Raw genomic sequence first — 22393 nt, forward strand, 5'->3', positions numbered from 1 at the left:
GTCCGGCCAACTGACGCTATTTTCCCTTGATTGACTTTAAGCCTGCCCTGGGGGCTTAGACCAATTAAGGGAAAGCTGGTGACCGAGGAAGTCAGCATATGACGTTTCATCTTGTCAAAAAATTTTGACAGATGAATTGTCATCGTTTGACAGCTTTGAGAAGCTGTCAAACACTGACGATCTCTGTTCTTTGGTGAGTCCTTTCACTGAAGACTCACCAAACCTCTTTCCTGAGCAGAAATCAGATGGCTGTTGCATCAGCCATTGACATCTCTGCCTTTTGAGATGAGGAATCTCCGGATCCCCAAGGTTGAAGCTTGCAGGAAGAAGCAAAGGTAAGTAAACTTTTTCTAACATTTTACACACTCCTCCCATACTTGCCTCTCCACACTTGCACCCGTCACTCACCTCCATAGCGCACTTTTTGACCCCTCTCACCCCCGCAGACCCACTGCTCGCCTCGCTGACCCTGGTGAGGTTCGCAGCCGTCGGGAAGCCCGCACTTGTGTGGGTAAAATGGGGATAAGCCTCTTAACTGCTTGTTAACAAACAGTTAAGTGGCTGTAATCCCCTTCCTGCCTCGTGGAGATGGGTCCCTGTGTGAGTCGGGGACCCGCCTCCCAGGAAGATGGCATGGGGTTGGTACCTTCTCCCAGTTTCTACCATTTTCCCGGCAGTCCTGCCTCCACACCCCAGGGCTCGCAAAATTCCCCCCCCCGTTGTAATAAATTATCGACCACCTGAATTTGTTGGTTTGTGCTCTAGGAATATTTTAAGCATATTCTGTAAACCAGAATGAACAGGCAAACTTAAGATTGTTAATGATTTAAAATCTAATTTGTCTTCCATGACCTCGCCCCCCCCCCCTCCCTATCTCTCTAGCCTCCTTCAACCCGATAACCCTCCAAGATCTTTGATCCTCCAATTCTGGCCTCTTGCACATCTCGATTTCCTTCGCTCCACCATTGCCAGCTGTGCCTTCAGCTGACTAGCTCTCTCTCCCTCTCTGAAGATATTCCTTAAAATCTAACTACTTTAACCAAGCTTTTGGTCACCTGTCCTAATAGCTCCTTATGTGGCTTGGTGCCAAATTTTGTTTGATCCTATGAAGTAGCTTGGGATGTTTTACTCTGTTAAAGGTGCTATATCCATGCTTATTGTCTTGGTTCATATGGGGGAGGGAAGAGAAGTTGCATGAGTGATCGGAGCAGCAGTGGGATATGGGAGGAGCTGTGGTTTTCTGGTTGGTGTATATGGCTCTTTCATGGAATGGTAGAGCGAACTTTCCAGTATGTAATTCGGCTACAATAATGCATCCAATCAAGAATTTAGGCTAACATTGACCCTTTTCTTGTGTGTCGGTGAAGAGCATTGCTGTAGCAAGTCTTTAATGGTAGAAATGCTAACCAGTGGTTCTAATGTAGAATATCAAACTCCTTTTGGGGTATTTTTGTGATATTGGATCAGTCCCTCCAAAAAGCTTGTTTTTAGTATGAAGGATGATCTAATTACATTTTGTTACTGCTGCAGTGCCTTGCTTTTAGAGGCGTGGTTCAAGGACAGTGTTTGGAAGCAGGAAGACCTCATTCTGAGTACTCCCAGACTCCTCTTTGCCTATATCCTTCAGCTTGCTGATTGGAGAATTTTGCTGGAGTTGGTTGAGGCAGTTAGAGTTTGGATTTTATATTTTTATATCCTTTTATGTTTTCATTAGGCTTCTGAACAATTGCCAGTTTTTTTTTTTTTTAAACAGTTCTTTACAGGACAATTAGCCTTTTCACTTAAGTACAGCAGTGTATACACAGTGAATAAAGCAGTGGTGCTGTAGGTAGAGTTTGTTGGGTTATGAGCTGTTCTGTTAACACCAAGTTTTGCAGCATTAACTTTAAAAGTTGCCAAAAAGTCAATTGGGAACTGAATTTACCAACAGAATCTTTTTGGCTTAACTTGTGTGAAGGGACATACAATATCTGGTGAGAGTGATTATGGCCAGTATTTTCCGATCGCAGGCCTCTGGAAGACCTGTTTAAATATATGAATGGAGATCACCCCAAAAACATAGTAAAACTTTAAAAAGAAAAAAAAACATTGAAATCACATTTTTAAAATGACTTAAAATTACATTTATTGTAATTTCATCACATTTAAATTTTTGAAAAATATAGTTTTTACGGGGATAAAAATAAACTTTTTAAAAGTATTTTTAAATGATAAATCAATGAGAATTTAAAAAAAAACTTTTTTCAACTCTTATCCTGGTAAAAGCAGGCCGTACACCTGCTTTTACCAGGCGTAAGAATTGTAAGGGTTTTCTGCGGGCAGAGGGTCTCCAAAAAGCGGAGCTATCCGCCCGCAGAGGCCCTTCTCCAGGACAGGCGGAGGATCTGTCGAGAGCATTCTTGACAGATCGGAAATGCCGGTTTTCAGTGCATGCCTGAAACCGGCATTTCCGATGTCCCTACGGGTGGGTACACCACGTACACACCTGTAGGCATCAGACTATCTGGGCCAATAAATCAGCGGTGAGTAACTACCTGTGTAAATTGGAGGGGATTCTTTTTGTATTCCTGGTTTGTCACTTGGTGTGAATTTTTTGCAATGTTAATACCTGTAGGAACCTGTTATTCCAGTAACTAGTTTTATTCCAACTACTTTACCCTCCTTTTGAAACCAACAGAAGGATCTTGAAAAATTTAAAAGGTATTCAAAGGATTCTATACTTGTAAACTTAGGATTCTCAATTTATTTGGATACATTTGTTTGTCTAATGCTGTCAAGCTTGAGATTTTAGTGCTGTAACTATAATTAGACATCCTTTCCATTTAAGGTTGTATATTCAGCAACAATGGATATTATTGGATTTGGAAATGTGCTATTTACTTAAACATTTCTTAAACATAAAAAATGTTAATTCTTATCCCAGTTAAGTTGCAAAAACATTCAGATTTTACAAAGCCATCAGAAGTATGGGGCATTCTGTGTTGATCCAGAGATTTTTATGTGACTTAATTTTGTATAGCCTGGAGAAACAGTCTCTTGTAGTCTACGAATAAAGCCTTTTACTGTAGTTGGTGTTGCCCCTTGATTTGCTTTCACCAGGAGATCCGATGTATTCCAAGTTCTCGTACACATTTCACTCAAATAATGGTAGCTCAAGTTGCTTTTCTGCCACCATGTATTTGTACTAATTGTCTAATCCGGTAGTGGGTTCTACATAAATTTGTCTTGCTGTGTCTGTTGAATTGTGCATTTTTAAAAAAAAAATTTGTGTGCATTGCAGCTCTATTGTAATATTTTTTTAATAGAATCGGACAGCACAGAGGGAGGCCAATTGTGTCTGTACCGGCTCTTTGAAAGAGGTACCAATTTGTCTCGCTCCCTGCTCTTTCTCCATAGCCCTGTATTTTTATCCAATTCCCTTTTGAAAGTTACTATTGAATATTCTGCCACCATCCTTTCAGGCAGCGCATTCTAGATCAAAACTCAGAGAAACATTTCTCCCCATCTCTCTTCCCCCTCGGCGGGCTTTTTTTTGCCAATTATCATCAATCTTTTTTCCTCTGGTTACTGACCCGCCTGCCAGTGGAAACAGTTTTGCCCCATCAAAACCCCTCATAATTTTGAACACTACCATTAAATCTCCCCTTAATCTTTGCTCTAAGGAGAACAATCCCAGCTTCTCTAGTCTCTACGTTACTGAATTTCCTTACCCATGGTCCCATTCTGGTAAATCTACTCTGCACCTTCACAAGGCCTTGACCTCCTTCCTTTCCAAAGTGTGGTGCCTAGAATTGGAGACAATATTCTAGCTGAGGTCTAACCAATAATTTATAAAGGTTTACCATAGCTTTTCATTGTTTTTTCACTAAGGATCTACATGGGTAAAACTTAAAATGAGTATTCGCTGTGGAGCTGGCCCATGGAGAACATCTAACATAACTGGGTCTTTTCTAATAATCTGGACTTTATATGCTGCCTCTAGATTATGGTACTTAGTTTCAGTATAACAGTCACATTAGTCATTAAGAGCTGGCTAGTAAGCAAGTGAAGCTTTTTCTTTAAACAGATGTGTGCTTAGAGCAAATTTTGCCTAATGTTCATCGGGTTACTTTTCTCATTTGCCATTACTAGTTGAACTAGGGTTTAGTAAAGATTTGATTTCCTGAAGAATGTGATGGCCTATGGAGCACTGTGGTATGTTGAAGCAATGCTCAAGGGAACTATCCAAATCCAATTTGAGCCTTCCTGCAGTGATTTCAGACCTCACATATTTTTGTAAAAAATGGAGAGACTAGAGAAGCTGGGATTGTTTTCCTTAGAACCAGGAAGGTTAAGGGGAGATTTAATAGAGGTACTCAAAAAATTATGAGGGGTTTTGATGGGGAGAGTCTGTAACCAAAGGACACAGACTGAAGGTGATTGGCAAAAGAACCAGAGGGGACCCTTCACTGTACTGGGTTGGATCAGCTTTTCGAGCTCCTGCTGTTACATTTTTTTTTTACATGAGTTATGATCTGGAATGCACTGCCTGAAAGGGTGATGGACGCAGATTCAATAGTAACTTTCAAAAGAGAATTGGATAAATACTTGAAGGGGGAGAAAATTGCAGGGCAGTGGGACTAATTGGATAGCTCTTTCAAAGAGCTGACACGATGGGCCGAATGGCCTCCTGTGCTAGAATTTTGATTACTAACTCTCCATTCCTCCTCTGCTCTGATTCCAGTGGCCATCTGCTCCTCCCTCCCCAACCCTAGCTAATTAATCCACTCCCTCTCCATAACTGAACTATCTATGTCAACTTATCCCATCACTGATCTGCAGACTTTTTAGCTGTTTCACTTCTCTTGCTATTTTTACCTTGTCAGCTTCCTTAACCCCATTCCCACTAAACCAACCAAACTCCTGCCTGCCCCATGCTAGCTGACTTTGTGGTTTTCCCTATTTTGTTATAGGGACTGTCACTTTCAAAACTATCATTAGCCCCTCATGAAACAACCCACCCTTAACGTCCTCTACTTGCAAACTATTTCCCTTTCTTAAGTTATTGAACTTGTTGTCGTCTTCCACAACTTTGTTTGAATTTCTCCAATCAGCCTTACATCTCTCTTCCCCCCCCCCCCCCCCCAAACATTTGAAATGGCACCAACCAAAGTCACGAACAACATTCTGCTGTGACCGTGGTATATTCTCTCTCTCCTTCCAGCTCATCTGCTGCTGAAACCCTCATCCATGCCTTTGTTACCTCTAGACTCAACTACTCCAATGCTCTCCTGGCCGGCCTCCCATCTTCCACCCTCCATAAACTTCAGCTCATCCCAGACTCGCTGCCTGTATCCTTAATTACACCAAGTCCCTTTCATCCATCACCCCTGTGCTCGCTGACCTGCAGTGGTTTCTGGTCCAGCAACACCACGATTTAAAAAATTATCATCCTTGTTCTCAAATCCCTCCATGACCTCACCCCTGCATCAATCCATTGTTGGTCCTTCCTCTTCTTCCTCATCTACATGCAGCCCCTTGGCAACATCACCCACAGGCATGGGGGTCAGCTTCCAAATGTATGCTCACTGCATCCAGCTCTACCATGACATGCAATCTCTCTACTGTCGCCGCTTTTCCAACATCTAGTCTTGGATGATTTGTCGTTTCCTCCGTATACACATTGGTAAGACCGAAGCAGCAGCATCATTGGCCCCACCGCAAAGTCAGACTCCACTGTCGTCCTTGGCCACTGTCTCTCTAAACCAGATTATCACAACTTCTCTGTTTGACCTCGAGCTGAGCTTCAGACCCAATTTTCTCCGTCACAAAGACTGCCTACCTCTAATATTATCCTACTGCTAAAATACTTATCCATGCTTTTGTCACCTTTTATTCTCCACTATTGCAGTGCTTTCCTAGCTGGCCTCCCATCCTCCACACTCCCTAAACTTCGACTCCTGCAAATCCTTTCTGTCTATATTCTACTCCACACCAAGTCCCTCTTGTCTGTCGTCCTGTCCTTGCTGACATACATTGGCTCCTGGCCCCTAATACCTCAAATTTAAAATTCTCATTATCTTATTTAAATCCCTTCCCCTTCAAGGCCTTGCCACTACCTATCTCCAACCTCCTCGAGAAACTACAATCCTTTTCCCACCCCTTACAATTGCCCTAGCATTGGTGGCCATGTCTTCAACTGCCTAGGCCCCGTACATTGGAATTCTCTCCCCAAGCCTTTTTTTTAGCCCCCCCCCCCTAAAATCTCCCTTGGCTTACGCATCTGTGGAGCCCTTTGAGATGTTTTTCTACGTTCAAGGCACTAAATTTTGAATGTTTGTTGCTGCTGCAACTGGGATTTTTCTTTCTTTAAAGAGGAAAAATCACAACTTTTTAAATCTGAACTTAGTAAGCTTCTTCAAGTTTATGGTTTAGAATTTAACCTGATTCCCTTTTTGTTTTACACCCCTCCTCCATTAAGTTGTCCCATGTCATTTCCTGGTCAAAATGAAAGTAGAGTGCCAGTCTATAGTGTGAATTTTATTGGAGTATTTGTACTGTTTGTAACTGATATACCAGTCTTGAGTTTATACTGTTGTATGATTTCTTTTTGTAGTTCAATCCAAAATTTTATTTTTTTTAATGATTCTGTTGAAGGGTTGTTAACCTAGGCCTTAAAATGGATTCTGTGAATTGTGAAAATTATGAATATAAATAAAGCTTTGCACTACAAAGCAAAGAAATGGATAGGTAATCACCATCATTATGCCTTCTGTTAACTGGTAGTATTGCCCTATTTCAACTTCCCAACCAGAGAAATCTGTGTGAATGTAAGAGATGTCTGTGTGGAGGGGTCACATCAACTAACATTTACCACAGTGAGTTCAGTTCGATCTAAATGTTCACTCAACACTGGCTTCCAAATTTGAGATGTGCTGATGAGGCTCCATGTTTCTTTATAGGATTCATTTTTAGTATTGGAAGGGATTTTAATTTTTAAATTGTGCAAATTACTGGGTATTTTGTGTATATAAGCTCTTTTTTTATTGAAAGCCTTCTTCTTTCATTTTCATATCATTTTCACTCCTGACTATGACTGTTTACAGAGGGCTATAAGTAAATTATTCATTCGACGGTGATTCAGACAGACACTTACTGTCTAGCCAGGTTGAATGGTTTGGTTTCCAAAGGGATTTATGTGCATAGTTGCCATAGAAAATTAATGTGGTTAAACTGAAGTATTTTGCCTCACTGAAGATGTCTCAGTCACAGAGTATAATTTTGCACATATGTCTTCCTCCAAACCACAATGCAATGAATTTTGAACATTTACTAATGAAATGTTTATGTTCTTTATTTTAAACTTGCTTTTACAAATGCAAATGAGCACAGGAGGGTCTATGTTTTAAAAATCTATTTCAAAATGTAGGCGAATGCTCAGGTTTAGAAGCATACCGGGTTTAGAAGCATACAGAATACTTTAACGTCATTAATATGCTTTATATGATTAGGTGACTAGAATGGCACACTACACCAGGTGTTGTTTGGACAATGCCTTGTACAGCAACTATATAACTAGGTTTGTACTGTAAATATGTAATTTGCCATGTTTTTTTGGTAGCTGAGCACTGGTGATGGTTGAAGTGATTTATCTGCTGTTCACCCGAAGACCTCTTTGTGACCAGTATGCTATGCCATTGTTTTATTTAACACTAACTCCCTCGTTCAGTTCCTTGCTTCTATACTAATTCTTTTTACTTTTATCCATATTGAACTGTATTTGTCGCAGCTTGGCCCAGTTGCCTAAAAGATCTAAATCCTTTTGAATCAGTTTGCATTATTCCTACAATAAAAGCTAATCTTGCTGGTCTATCATTTCCACATTGCTTCTCTAACTTTTTTTAATGTTCTTGTATTAGCCCCTTTCTAATCCTCTCCCCATTTACTGAACCTGCACCCATAAGAGGAGATGGGACCTAATACAAGTGGGAATTGTCAGAAGCAGGCACTTGAGCCCTTTTCGGATGAGACATTGAACCGAAGTACTATTTACCCTCTTGGGTGGATGTAAAAAAAAAAAAATTGCCATGGCTCTTTTTGAAGAGGAGGGTAGTTCTCGTGTCCTGGCCAGCATTTTATTTTCCAAAGCAATCCTAAAACAGACTCTTAACAAATCCTTTAAATACTGTCTGAGCGAGATCATCAGTAGTACATATTTGCTAAAGTTTAATTGATTTAGGACATTACTGTACATAGTCAGAGCGTTGCATTGCCAACAGATGCTGTATATGGATCAAAGACTCTAGTAGTTGGTTGGCGGTCATCAATTTTCTTTAGCGGCCCACAAGTGTGGGAAGTTGTTTCGAGCTGATGGATTTTTTTTTTTAAATCATCAGCAAACTTGTTGCATTCTACTATTAGAAATTCTCTGGTATTTATATCAACAAACTTGCAGTTGGTGAAATAAATAATTTGGATTTGTACAGCAACTTTATGTCCCAAAAGGCTTCACATACAATGGATTACTGTCCAGTTGCTGTTACAGAAGCATTTGCTGTGCACATCTGTATAATATGATTGCTTTTTATAATGTCAAAATCCAGTAGCTGAAATGTGTTTCTTCAGTGCAGGTACTTGTTATTGTAACCTTCGTTAATCGGCCTGTGATGCAGTAATTTTCCTTTCTTTTTTTTAAGATAGCCGAAATCGGGGAAAAAAATGAGTGGATATCCTTCCTATGTTTTAAATGGCTGTGAACTTCAGCCAATACTCCATTGGAGAATTTTGTATGGCATTTACACGGCTATCGGATCCTGGTGAATTCTGCCAACAGTTATCTTGAAGGAGCTGAAGGACTGGGCTTGAGCTATGACATGCAAGAGTAAAGGACCGAGTGGAAGAAAGTCTGACTTTCTTGGACTATTATGGTTGTGATGTAGCCCATATTCTCATGGGTGGACAGTGAATAATATAATTTGGAATGTAGCTATTTAAGTCACTACTTTCATTGTCTAAGATTTGACTCAATTGAAATACAATTACTGTAAAAAATAAAATAAAAAAAATTTCCAGGGTGAGTAATGGATAAAGACTAGAGCCTTTTTTATTTTGATTCAAATGATTTTTTTAACTTATGTAGTGCAGTAGTTTTAATACAGTGAGTATAAAATGTCTTTAAATACTGCAGTTGCCCATTTGTCTCTCAATGATTGCAAGGCATATTGGGCATTGTTTGCAACTTCATTAGCATTTAGCAGCATATGATTATCACCGTCTACTAGATGCAAGGCTTGCAAACGGCTTATGTTGCCTCTTCCTCCAGTAGCACTGACTGGACATGTTCCCAATGCACAAGTAGTGCTGAAGTAATAATGCATTGAAAATAGTTCCACAGTCTAATAAACCTGATGAAATTATAACATAACTTTACAGTGGAGAAAAGTTACTTCATGAAAGATCCAAGTTGCTAGGAGGAGCCCATATTGAGCAGCATTGAATGTTTGCCCTTTCATTTGACACAAAACAATATTATGGATGGCATTAACCTGCATGTCCAATTACAACATCATCTTTCAGTGTAGCCATTAAAGTTAGCGTTAATGGTGGCTAGCTGTAACATAGGTTGTGCACAATTATGCTAAAGTAACAGAGCAAACCATGATGTCAAGTTAATTTTTGAGGTTATCAGATGTGCTATTAACAGCACTGGACATCATGTAATCAGACTGTATTGGAGGATTTAAAGTGTCATCCAGGTCACTATAAATCAGTTGACCTGCTCTGGGTTATTTGTTCCACCATTTAAATTGTCACTCCTAGTACTAATGTGTGCATGAAGTTTACCAAAAACTGAAGTGCTTCCATAGAAATGAACCAAAATTATTTAATAAAGGGGAAAGTGAAATTTAAAGAGAATCATGCCATATTGGTTGCATAATGATATCTGACTTGTTGAAAGAGTTAACGACTTTGTGGCGTGCATTGTTTTTCTCTTTTGAATGGTACGTGTCTCTAGTATGTGTTATAAATCTTGTATAGTGGAGCTCACTAACTGTGAAGGACCAGTGAATTATCTCATCCCATCATAACTGTTGAAAAAGCAATACCTGCATGCTTACCAGTGTGTCTTTTACCCCGTCTTGTGCTTTAGAGCTGCCTTTTAGAGCACGTCCACAATGTGCCATTTGGCAAATGCACCTCTGCATTTTTGAGCCATACACATCAGGGAGGCCCTAGGTTCTGTCCAGATTTTAGTCCGGGGTAGTGTTCGTAACTGTACAGTTGGGCATGGTGGCTATGGCTAGGAGGGGTGAAAATTTGTTCCTGTTTCTAACTGCTGTGCATTTGATCCTGCTGCAAAATACTTGTGTGCCGATATCAAACAAAGACCGAATTGGGCTCAGCTGAAATGCTTCCTCCAGTTGAATAGCACATGTTGACACTTGGAAGTCCTGGAGGTTGCTGGTGCTCCGCGGAACTGTACCAAAGCATGAGTTGGTGCCCTCAGAAGGGAAAAGGAGAGTCGGAAAAATGGGATGGGGGAAAAAAGTTTAGAAGCAGTTATTTTGTATGGAATGAACTTGCGTGTGTGGAGCTAGTGGATCGGCGACCATTTTCTGCCATGATTTCACTGGAGCTAAGCATCATATTGCATGAAGGGGCATTCTAGACAAAATGTCTGTTTCTAGGCTTCCTCTAATCCATTACGAGCGTTACAAAAAACGTGTGCAGATGACCTGTTAACATTTAGTATTATGAGATAATTCAATTGGTTTTGTCAATCTGTTTATATATTTAGGGGGCCAGAAGACTCGAGCTGTTTCCACTGCTTTCCCCAGTGCCCCACCCATTTTTGTTGCAAAATCCTGAGTTTGAGATATGTAAGGAAACCTAAATGATCAGTGTCCTACAGATGTATTTAAATTGCTGATCTTCAGTGTACATGACTTGTGTTTTATATATTTTGTTAACCTGTTCCTGCAAATATTTGTCCTTTTTTGCCTTTTTCATCCTTTAATTGTGTTTGCAGTACCTTCTGAGAAGGAATGTTAAAGATCTCTTACAAAAAGTGACTGACTGACTTGTTTCTTTACCCTGTTTATAGTACCAGCTTCAGAACGTAGCTCTGCACACTCCTACTTCTGATAAATCCACTCTTTTTATTGTGCAAAGTGGTTTAAGCAGCAAAAAACATGGCTGTTGCTAGTTTGAGTGGATAACGCTGTAGATCTCCTCTTGTGCTAGTAGCACAGCAATGAGAGGCTTTTTAAAATTAAAGCCTGCATGTAAAAGGCTTTTCCTCCAACAATTTACCCAATTGTTTACAAAACTCGGTACAGATGATAAATGCAGAAGGCGCCTTCCTACCTATACAGGGACAGTTTCAGCCGCTCTGGCTGCTGTCAACTATGTCTTTGTTTTCAGTGACGCCTCTGTTTATAGTGGTGTGGAGACAAAAGACTGGACTCCTATGTGCATCTGTGAAACCATAAGACCCACCCTCCTATGTTAAAAGCAACAAATTATAGATTTATGGTACCAATCTGCTGCCATTTAAATGGTTAATTTCATTTTCTTAAAAAAAGTAGAACATTTGTGAGGAAAATTGAATCCTGAGGTAAAGCTCTGTTTCCTGCTTATTGACAGTTTTAAATACTGCACATTGAATGACAGAGTTCCACTGTATTAAAATATGCTGTGACACTAAGATGGTCAAAGGCTACTGCAGGGCCTATTTTTTATTTGTGTGTGGCTCAACGGTTATAGACAAAGTCTCAACTCCTCCACTTGCGTTAGCATGAGCAAACCAAATGGATTTAGGTAAGATGCAGGTATTAAAAGACTCCCTGGAATCATTAACAAGCTGTGATATGTAAGGGACAGCATGGAACCTCAACTTCAATGACCCTGCACTGAGAATGTCAGTCTTAAATTGGATTTGATTTCCTGGGTAGTAAACTGCAGTGAATGGTAATAGTTCATATACTGTACAGGAGAAATTTTATTTTAAGTGATTGTATGAGTTAATTTTGAAATGTGCTCTGCTGTACTTGTAAATGCTAGTGAATTGTATTCAGTCTCTGTATGACTTGCTTTACAACAGATTGACATTGTGTATTTACTAGTGCACTTCCACTGTACAAACTGCTGATATATCGGGAGTAGCATCAGCAAGGTAAAAGGCTAATCAGCAATAAAGTCTATTGAAACACTTTGCATTTCATTTTTTTGTGACACTGATTGCATCTGAATTATGATGGCTGCAACAAAGCCTATGTTTGAAATAGAATTTCTATTATCTGTAAAATCTTTGCATCATACACCATTCAGTGATATAACGAGGGAGGAGGAAACCGAGGATACAGTACCTAATACAATTATCAGAAAATAATGATTTGGAGATTTGTCAGTACAACACGGAGCATTGAATTGGATAGTTAAGCCATTTTATTCTTGGATCATTATTTTCCCGATTCTGTGCTATGCTTGCTTCAGGAATTTTATTCAATAGGAAATAATGACATGGTTTAGTATACAAGTTTTTTTTTTGTTATATTCAGGAAGGCATGGTTTCCTGTCACTCCCCTCATTTTTGTAAAAGGTCAAAAATAACGACATTTTTTACATGGATTTTTAAATGAAATGTTCCCGTCTGTACACTTATCGTGGAACTAATTTCATAGAGAAAGGCAATGTAAAAATGCTCCAGTGGTCTGCTTTAAATGGAGCAAGAAAGCCTGTCATTTACGTGATTAATTTTGGCCAGCAAGATAGAAGCTATTGCTGGGGTTAGCAGAAGTTCCTTTTGTGAGAGGTTAGCTTTTATTGTAAGTGTTGCTCCACACTAGGTGAAATTAAACACGGGACGGAAAGGACATTGTCAAACTCTTTGTCCTTTAACTGCTGGGATAAAGATTTTGGGGAAATGGAGTACAGGCACATCTTCAGTGTTGTGTTTTTTGGCTGTCTACTCACTTTTATCCTCTACAGCTCTGACTTTTTTTAGCCTGATGCTGCTTACCAATTGAAAATGGCTATGCTGAAAATGGTATGAAGCAAAACACGTCAGTAGATAAACTGCCAACTCTGTCTTAAATGTTTCCCCCCCCCCCCCCCCCCCCCAAAATAACACTGCAATTGTTAAATAAAATAGACAGGAATTAAAAAGACCTCACAAATTTTGGTGACGGCTATCAGTCTCAAACCACAAAATCAAGTGTGTGTTCCAGCATTCATTTTAATATCCCCATTGAAATCCTACTCATTTGCTGAGTTGCTAAATGGCCCGTGTACTGACATCAGGAGACGTAAATGCAAATTTTTTTTTTTTTTAGCATTGCCAACCAGTAAGGAAACAAAATCCATTCACTTTCATTAAAGTTCCTTATTACAGTAACTAATGTTTGTTCGACTTGTATCACAGCACCTCGCATAGCCTAGCAGTCTCTCGGACTAGAAATGGAGTGCTACCTAAGCTATCTTGTATTACTGTGTCTCAGATGTGATCAGATTCTGGGACTAGTATTTCCCACACAAAATCCATTGTAACAGCATGCTTTGGTTTCATTACTTCTAATGAAAACTAGTCACCTTGTGTTTTATTTTCCACTGTTTCATTTCTCTGCAACGTCACACTTTTGGATGTTAACATCACTGGTGTATCAGTAATCAACAGACTGAAGCTGTGATTTTTAGTACATTTTTAAATTCATGAGTTAGGTAATAGATAATTTGCTAATTTGATAAGCTTCACATTGCTCGATAATTGAAAAGACCAATATTTTATGTAAATACTTTTTACTTGACATTAAAGGGCGACAAATATTCTGTAGAATGTCCAATACAAGTTTTAAGGAATATTATTGAGACTTGCATAGTTTTTTTTAAACTTTTAGCTCAATTCTCATATATTTACATTTTTAAACCAGGATATTGTCCTTTGAGAAAGCAAGGCATCTGTTCTTGAAGTGAGAATGTCTTTACAATAGATAAATGGATTCAAGAACAAAGGAATGAGCCCTCAGCTGTCTGGTCAGCTTAATGGGTTAAAAGCTTGCAAGTGTTCAAGTACAAAGAGGCGCCATTTTTTTTTTAAGTTCCTGTTTTTAAACAGATTATTCTGGCCTGGAACATAGGCCATGAAATTTGGTATGTTAGCGTCTCCCGTTGCCACCTGGCGGGGCGCTAACGGGGCGCTAAGAGATTAGCGCCTGGGTGTGGTAAATGCAGCGACGCCTGCAAATTTCAGTGCTGGTTTAACGCTGGCGCTAACTCTTAACGCCTGGGCCTCTAGCGCCTTGCAGAGCGCGATGTGATAAAGTGCTAAGCGCCCCATTATCCCCGGATGGAAAATTGACTTTTTTTCACCCCCCCCCCCCCCCCCCCCCCAGCTTTATCGCCTCGCGCCAACGACACCAGCACAAGGAGAAATTGTGAACTTGGCTGGCCGCTTTGGGAGTGGCAATTAAAGGGAATGTAGCCAAGTTTGCGGATGATACAAAGATGGATGGGAAAGCAAGTTGTGCAGAGGGAATCTGCAAAGGGATATAGACAGGCTGAGTGGGCAAACATTTGGCAGATGGAGTATAATGTGGGAAAGTGTGAGGTTATCCACTTTGGCAGGAAAAATAAAGAAGCAAACGACTATTTAAATGGTGAGAGATTACAAAATGCTACAGTTCAGAGGGACCTAGGGGTACTTGTGCATGAAATACAAAAAGTTAGCATGCAGGTACAGCAAGTAATCAAAAAGGCAAATGGAATGTTGGCTTTTATTTCAAGGGGGTTGGAGTATAAAAGCAGGGAAGTCCTGCTACAACTGTACAGGGTATTGGTGAGACCACACCTTGAGTACTGTGTACAATTTTGGTCTTATTTAAGGAAGGATATACTTGCATTGGAGGCAGTTCAGAGACGATTCACTAGGTTAATTCCAGAGATGAGAGGGTTGGCTTATGAGGAAAGGTTGAGCAGGCTGGGCCTATACTCATTGGAATTTAGAAGAATGAGAGGTGATCTTATTGAAACATATAGGATACTGAGGGGGCTCGACAAGGTAGATGCAGAGAGGATGTTGCCCCTCGTGGGGAAATCTAGAACTTGGCATAGTTTCAGAATAAAGGGTCGCCCTTTTAGAACTGCGATGGGGAATTTCTTCTCTGAGGGTCGTAAATCTGGAATTCTTTGCCCCCGCGAGCTGTGGAGGCTGGGTCATTAAGTACATTTAAGGTGGAGATGGGCAAATTTTTGCAAGATAAGGGAGTCAAGGGTTATGGGGAGCGGGCAGGGAAGTGGCTTTGAGCCCAAGATCAGACATGATCTTATTGAGGGAAAGCAGTGAGTGAGAAGGACATAAAAAACCTGCAAAAGGACATAGACAGGCTAAGTGAGTGGGCAGAGATTTGGCAGATGCAATATAATGTTGGAAAGTGTGAGGTTATGCACTTTGGCAGAAAAAATCAAAGAGCAAGTTATTATCTAAATGGAGAGAAACTGCAAAGTGCTACAGTACAAAGGGATCTGGGGGTCCTGGTGCATGAAACACAAAAAGTTAGTATGCAGGTGATCAGGAAGGCCAATGGAATCTTGGCTTTTATTGCAAGGGGGATGGAGTATAAAAACAGGGAAGTCTTGCTGCAGTTATACAGGGTATTGGTGAGGCCACACCTGGAGGAATACTGCGTGCAGTTTTGGTTTCCATATTTAAGAAAAGATATACTTGCTCTCGAGGCGGTTCAGAGAAGGTTCACTCAGTTGATTCCGGAGATGAGGGAGTTGACGTATGAGGAAAGGTTGAGTAGGTTGGGACTCTACTCATTGGAGTTCAGAAGAATGAGAGGTGATCTTATCGAAACATGGGGGCTTGATCGGGTGGATGCGGTGAGACTAGAACTAGGGGGCATAATCTTAGAATAAGTGGCTGCCCTTTCAAAACTGAGATGAGGGGAAACTTTTTCACTCAGAGGGTAGTAAATCTATGGAATTTGCTACCCCAGAGAGCTGTGGAAGCTGCAACATTAAATAAATTTAAAATGGAGATACAGTTTCCTAGCAGATAAGGGAATTGGGGGTTACGGGGAGAGGGCAGGGAAGTGGACGTGAGTCTAGGTTCGGATCAGCCATGATCCTATTGAATGGTGGAGCAGGCCCGAGGGGCCGTATGGCCTACTCCTGCTCCTACTTTTTATGTTCATTGACCTGGCAGCCTCCTGTCGCTCGATCTTGTTCTGATAAAACTGACGTTGGCTGTTCATTTAGTTAGCACAAAATACACCAGCAGTGCAGGATGTAAATAAATCACACTAGCGATGCACCTGAACATACAGAATTCTCCATAGGGGAGTAGTGGGTCTAATTAAATGATTCCCACATGTACTGTTGCACAAATGATGCTGGTCCTGCCAATTGAATTCTCAAGAGTGAGATAGATATATTTTTGTTGGGTAAGAGTATCAAGGGATATGGAACAAAGGTAGGCAAATGGAATTTAGGTGCAGATCAGTCATGACTCATTTGAATAGCAGAACAGGCTCGAGGGGCTGAATGATCTACTCCTGTTCCAATGACCACATCAGAATTTATATGCTTCTTGATTTGACTCCATTAATCTTGTCAGCTGTCGCCACAGCCTTGGTCTGTGGCATACTGCTTGACCCCGAGTTCAGCTTTCTCGCCCACATCCACTCTTACCAAGACAACTTTTTTGCACCTCTGCAACATTGCCCACCTCTGCCCTTCCCAGCTTCCCTTACCCACCCCCCACCCACACCAAACAAGCCAATCTGAGTGCCTTGGGACGTTTTACTAAGTTAAAGGTGCCATATAAATGCAAGTTGTTATTGTAACTTTATCGCTTGATTTCTCTTAACATTTTTCTAACTGGGTATCCCACCTCAAAACTTTACAAGTTACAATTCATTCAAAATGCCTCACCTGCACAAAGTCTCATGCTCCAATTACACTATCCTCTAAGTACTACTGGTCCCCTGTGCTTCAAGTTAACTTCAATATTTGTGTCTTCACTTTACAATCCCTTTTTCATTCGCATAGGCTTTGCCACTTCCTACCGTGGCGATCTCCAACATTATGCCCACCCCTCTAACACCATTCCTTGTACTCTGCTCCACCGCTGGCCACTCATTCAGCCACTTTGCTCCTGTCCTCTTCAACTCTTGTCTAGAATCATAGAATGATACAGCACAGAAGGAGGCCATTCGGCCCATCATGTCTGTGCTGGTCTATGGTAGCGTTATCCAATTAATCCCACTCACCTCCTTCCACATAGCCCTGTAAAAAAATTCCCTTCAAGTATTTATCCAATTCTATTTTGAATGTTACTATTGAATCTGCTTCCACTACCTTTTCAGGCAGTGCATTCCAGATCACAACAACTCGCTGTGTAAAAGACAATGTTTCCCTCATGTCGCCTCTGGTTCTTTTGCCAATCACCTTAACTTTGTGACCTCTGGTTACTGACCCTTCTGCCACTGGAAACAGTTTCTAATTTACTCTATCAAAACCAATCATGATTTTGAACACCTCTGTCAAATCTCCTCTTCAAGTTTTCTGTTCTAAGGAGAATAACACCAGCTTCTCCAGTCTCTCCACAGAACTAATGTCCCTCATCCCTGGTACCATTCTAGTAAATCTCTTCTGCACCCTCTCCAAGACCGTAACATTTTTCCTAAAGTGTGGTGCCCAGAATTGAATGCAGTACACTAGCTGAGGCCTAACCAGTGCTTTATAAAGGTTTCACATATCTTCCTTAACCTTTGTACTCTATTTCTTTATTAATAAAGCCAAGGATCCCATATGGTTTTTGACAGCCTTCTCAACTTGTCCTGCCACCTTCAATGCTTTGTGTACATATACCCCCAGACCCCTCTCTTCCTGCACCCCCTTTAAAATGGTACCATTTAGTTCATATTGCCTCTCATTCTTCCTACCAAAGTATCACTTCATACTTCTCGGTGTTAAATTCCATCTGCCATTGTGTATCTGCTCATTTTACCAGTCTGTCTATGTCCTTCTGAAATCTGTTACTATCCTCCTCATTGTTTACTACATGTCCAAGTTTCATATAATCTGCTAACTTGAAATTATGTCCTATATGCACAAGTCCAGGTCATTAATATATATCAAAAAGAGCAGTGGTCCTAATACCAGTCCCTGGGGAACACCACTGTACACTTCACTCCAGTCTTAAAAACAACTGTTTCCCCTGGATGGAGAGTGTAGAACTGAGATGAGAAAAATCTTTGGAATTCTGTACCTCAGAAGGCTGGTGATGCTCAGTCATTGAGTATTTTCAAGACTGAGATAGACAGATTTTTTGGACACTAAGGGAATCAAGGGATATGGGGCTAGGGTAGGAAAGTGGAGTTGAGATAGATCAGCCATGATTTTATTGAATGGTGGAGCAGGCTCGAGGGGCCTACTCCTGCTCCTATTTCTTAGTTCTTGTGTTCACTACTCTGCTTTCTGCCCCTTAGCCAATTTTGTATCCATGCTGCCACTACCCCTTTAATCTCATGGGCTTTAATTTTGCTAACAAGTCTATTATGTGGTATTTTGTCAAATGCCTTTTGAAAGTCCATATACACAACATCAACTGTACTACCCTCAACAACCCTCTTCATTACTTCATCAAAGAACTTGATCAAGTTAGTCAAACATGATTTGTCTTTTATAAATCCATGTTGACTTTCATTTATTAGCCCATACTTTTCCAAATGCCAATTAATTTTGTCCCAGGTCATTGCCTCTGAGAGAATCCCAACCACTAAGATTAGGCTGACTGGCCTGTAGTTGCCAGGTTTATCCCTCTCCCCTTTTTGAAACAGAGGTGTAACATTTGCAATCCTCCAGTCCTCTGGCACCACCCCCATATCCAAGGAGGTTTGGAAGATTGTGGCCAGAGCCTCAATAATTTTCACTTTTACATCCCTCAGTATGCATCCCATCCGGATCGGGTGACTTTTCTACTTTGAGGACTGCCAACCTTTTAAGTACATCCTCTTTATTTTTGTCCTATCCAATATCGCTACTGCCTCCTTTACTGCTACATTGGCAGCATCCTCTTCTCTGGTAAACACAGATGCAAAGTACTCATTTAGTACTTCAACCATGCCCTCTGCCTCCACAAGAAGATCTCCTTTTTGGTCCCTAATCGGCTCCACCCTTCCTTTGACTACCCTTTCACTATTTTATGTGTTTATAAAAGACTTTTGGGTTCCCTTTTTAGTTAGTGACTAATCTATTCTCATACTCTTGCTTTGCCCCTCTTATTCCCCTTTTAGATCTCCTTAATACTTTCTATATTCAGCTTGATTCTCTATGGTATTATTAACCTTGCATCTAGTTCCGTCTGTCTTGTCTTTCTTCTGTCTTCTCTTCCTCTTTTCATAAACCTTTTTGCATTTGGCCTTTCACTGTACCCCCTTTCCATGTTCCTCCTTATCTTGTTTCCTACCTATGAAATGCAAGTTTAATTTAATTATAGTTTAATTTCAGTAAGTCACCAGTCAATTAATTGGTGAAATTGCTCAGAGCTAAATGCAGCAACTTCAGAGGTCTGATTGGAAACGAAATAATCAGATAAATATTCCATTTCCCTTAAGGTGCTTGTGATTATTTATTAATTTGTTTTGTTTTATAAACTGATGTTTTTAATAAATATTACCAGGCAAATTGTTCTTAAACTCAGGATCTGTGGCACAGAAGGGAAACAGCTAAGCTTCCTAAAGAGCTGCACTGTTGATGGTTTTTTGCCCTCAACTGTTGCAGTAGCTCTGGCCTTTAGAGACGGATTGTTAAATCGATGAACTGCAGTCTTGGTAAGTACTGCTTGTACTGTTTGCTTTGAGAAGCAGTGATTAGTAGACAAGTACTGAATATATGACTATTATTTTCTCTCCTTTCAGGCTACTATGACACTGTTAGGCCACTTCATGATCTGTTGGCCTGAGCTGAGCAATGTTTGTTTTTAAGTTTTTATTCCCCACTATCATTGTTTTTCATTTGTATGTTTTTCTTATCCTGGGATGTTCCTGCCTTTGAGTGTACAGAGGCCAAGTGGCAAGTAATGAACTGGACTATTAGGAATTTAAGTTATGAGGAAAGCTGAAGGCAGTTGGGGTTGGTTTCTTTGGAAAACAAGATACTTCAAAGTGACCTGACTAATGATTTTAAGACTAGTATCTGAAGGGAATCAACAATGTTGATCCAGGCAAATTTATTAATCTGAATGGTTCAAATACCTGGGGACACAAGTGAAATACTAAGTTAGGAATATGAAGGGAAGTATTGCAATAACCTTTTCACTCAAAGGGTAATAGTGTTGCGGAATAAGTTACCAGAGAAGGCCATTGGTATAGGCGGTATAATTTGGTTCAAGAGGCAACTGGATAATTTTCTGGAAAGAGAAGGAATAGAAGGATATGATAAGGCAAATAGATGTGTTTGACATTGTGGGGGAGAGCAGAACTAGAGGCCATAAATATAAGATAGTCACTAATAAATTCAGTAGGGAATTCAAGAGAAACTTGCTTACTTAGAGTGGTAAGAATGTGGAACTCACTACCACAAGGAGTAGTTGAGGTGAATAGTATAGATACATTTAAGGGGAAGCTGGATAAACACGAAGGAGAAAGAAATAGAAGGATATGTCAATGGGGTTAGATGAAGAAGGGTCAGAGGAGGCTTAAGTGGAGCATTAACACCAGAATGGACCTGTTGGGCCGAATGGCGTGTGTCTGTGCTGTAAATACTATGTAATACTATTGCTATTTTTTGGAATGTTACCTCCTACTTGTTTGGTACCAGGCCCATATCCTGGAAAAGTATGCAATCTAATTGATAAATTGGGGGTATATAAACCTAGTCAATGTGCTGCAAGTTTACTAGCTGATTTTAAATGAACAATTCAATGTAGTCTGAGTCTGGCATTTTTCCAAAACTATATTAAAACACTTTTTTTACAAAAATAATCATAGAACAATTTGGTGAATAGTTTCTGCGGCTTTAGGAAATCTGGACCAATTATAGAATCTCTGTCTGTCTTTCTGTCCCTGTATTTATTTTACTGCCCTCTCCTTTTTCTCTCTTCTCTCCCTGTCTTACCCTTCCCCTCTCCCTTCTATCTTTCGTCCTGTTTTCCTTCACCTTTTTCTCTCTCCCCTCTTTTCTCTCTCTCTCTCCCCTGCTCCCTTCCCCTTCTCCCCTTCTCTCCTTCTCTCTTCCCCTTCTCTCTTCCATTCTTATCTCTTCCCCTTGTCCCTTCCCCTTCTCTCTTCCCCTTCTCTCTTTCCCGCCTCTCTCCCCTACCCTCTCTCCCAGTCTCTCTCCTCCCTTCCCCTCTCCCACTCTTCTCTCTCACTCCCTCCATTCTTTCCCTCCTCTCTCTCCCTTCTCTCACCTCTATCTCTCTTTCCTTTCTCTCTCTCTCCCATCTCTATATCTCTCCCTCCCTCACCCTCTCCTGTCTCTGCCCCTTCTCTTGCAAAAATATTAATTTATTGTTGCACATTATCTTTTTTTTGTGTCTGCACATGGGAAATAGGTACAAAGCAAATTAAATCTTTAAGCAACGTTAACTGCTTTGAAAACAAATGGAAGTATCATTACACAGTTTTTTGGATGACAGCCATGAATACTGGGTGCCATTTTGGCTCAGTGCTGCTTCTTTGACCTGGTTCCCGGAGAACTGAATGTCACAAAGCAGTGCCAAGTTACTTGCAAAATTAAGTCCAGTAATAGAGCACACTACTGTGAAAATGGCTCCTAACTCGTTAGCTCTAGCACTTTGTGACAGCCTGAAGATGTTAAAGGCATATAAATGAAAGTTCTTTCTTTAATTAAAAAGCAACAAAAGATTTTGAATGAGATAATAAATAGATGAATAACCAGGTGCTGCCTATATTTGGAGGGCACTGTTTTCGCATGGTGTGTGACATAAGAAAACTACTAAGCACTTGATTTGAGTATAAAACAAAGCTTTAATCAACTGTTTCACAACCATGAGATTCTAGTTACATCACTAGTTCCTGGTTACAAAAACGTCCTGGGCAAGCTGGGCCCACGCCCGAGTATTTATACTCCTTGGACGGCGCTACCAGCTGGCCGCCCAGTGTTATTTCATGAGTCATTTCTTCATGAATGATAAGATTCATGACAGTGTGTATGTATATCTTTAAAAGCCTGAGACTTTATCATGGAGATCAGGCTTCAAGTTGCATTAGTCCAAGTTTGACCTTTAGAATGATGAATAATGTCATTTCCATATTGGACTGGGAAGGAAATAAAAGTACGCAGCACCATTGCAAACAAACTGACTCATTTCATTTGCGGGTTTAGGACAAAAAGGATTATTACGTCAAATAAAAAGCTGATTCATGTTTTGTGCTGCATAACAAAA

At 40.4% G+C, this 22393-nt stretch overlaps 1 protein-coding gene across 4 annotated transcripts in view; it reads left to right on the forward strand.

The window, feature by feature from the left end:
* pwwp2b (PWWP domain containing 2B) overlaps nucleotides 1-12191 on the forward strand; it is a 43890-nt gene extending 31699 nt beyond the window's left edge. For 2 of the 4 annotated variants that reach the window (XR_015079224.1, XM_085994735.1), the window contains one exon: nucleotides 8680-12191. The gene's annotated coding sequence lies outside the window, so the exon portion shown is untranslated. Of the gene's footprint in view, nucleotides 1-8675 lie in introns of all 4 variants that reach the window. The other 2 variants (XM_085994733.1, XM_085994737.1) reach the window with 1 other exon arrangement.
* Nucleotides 12192-22393: the final 10202 nt, after the last annotated feature.

Source organism: Somniosus microcephalus, chromosome 8 (genome assembly GCF_052327205.1).
Source record: "Somniosus microcephalus isolate GS21.2 chromosome 8, FLI_Smic_1.0, whole genome shotgun sequence".
Classification (NCBI taxonomy): Eukaryota; Metazoa; Chordata; class Chondrichthyes; order Squaliformes; family Somniosidae; genus Somniosus; species Somniosus microcephalus.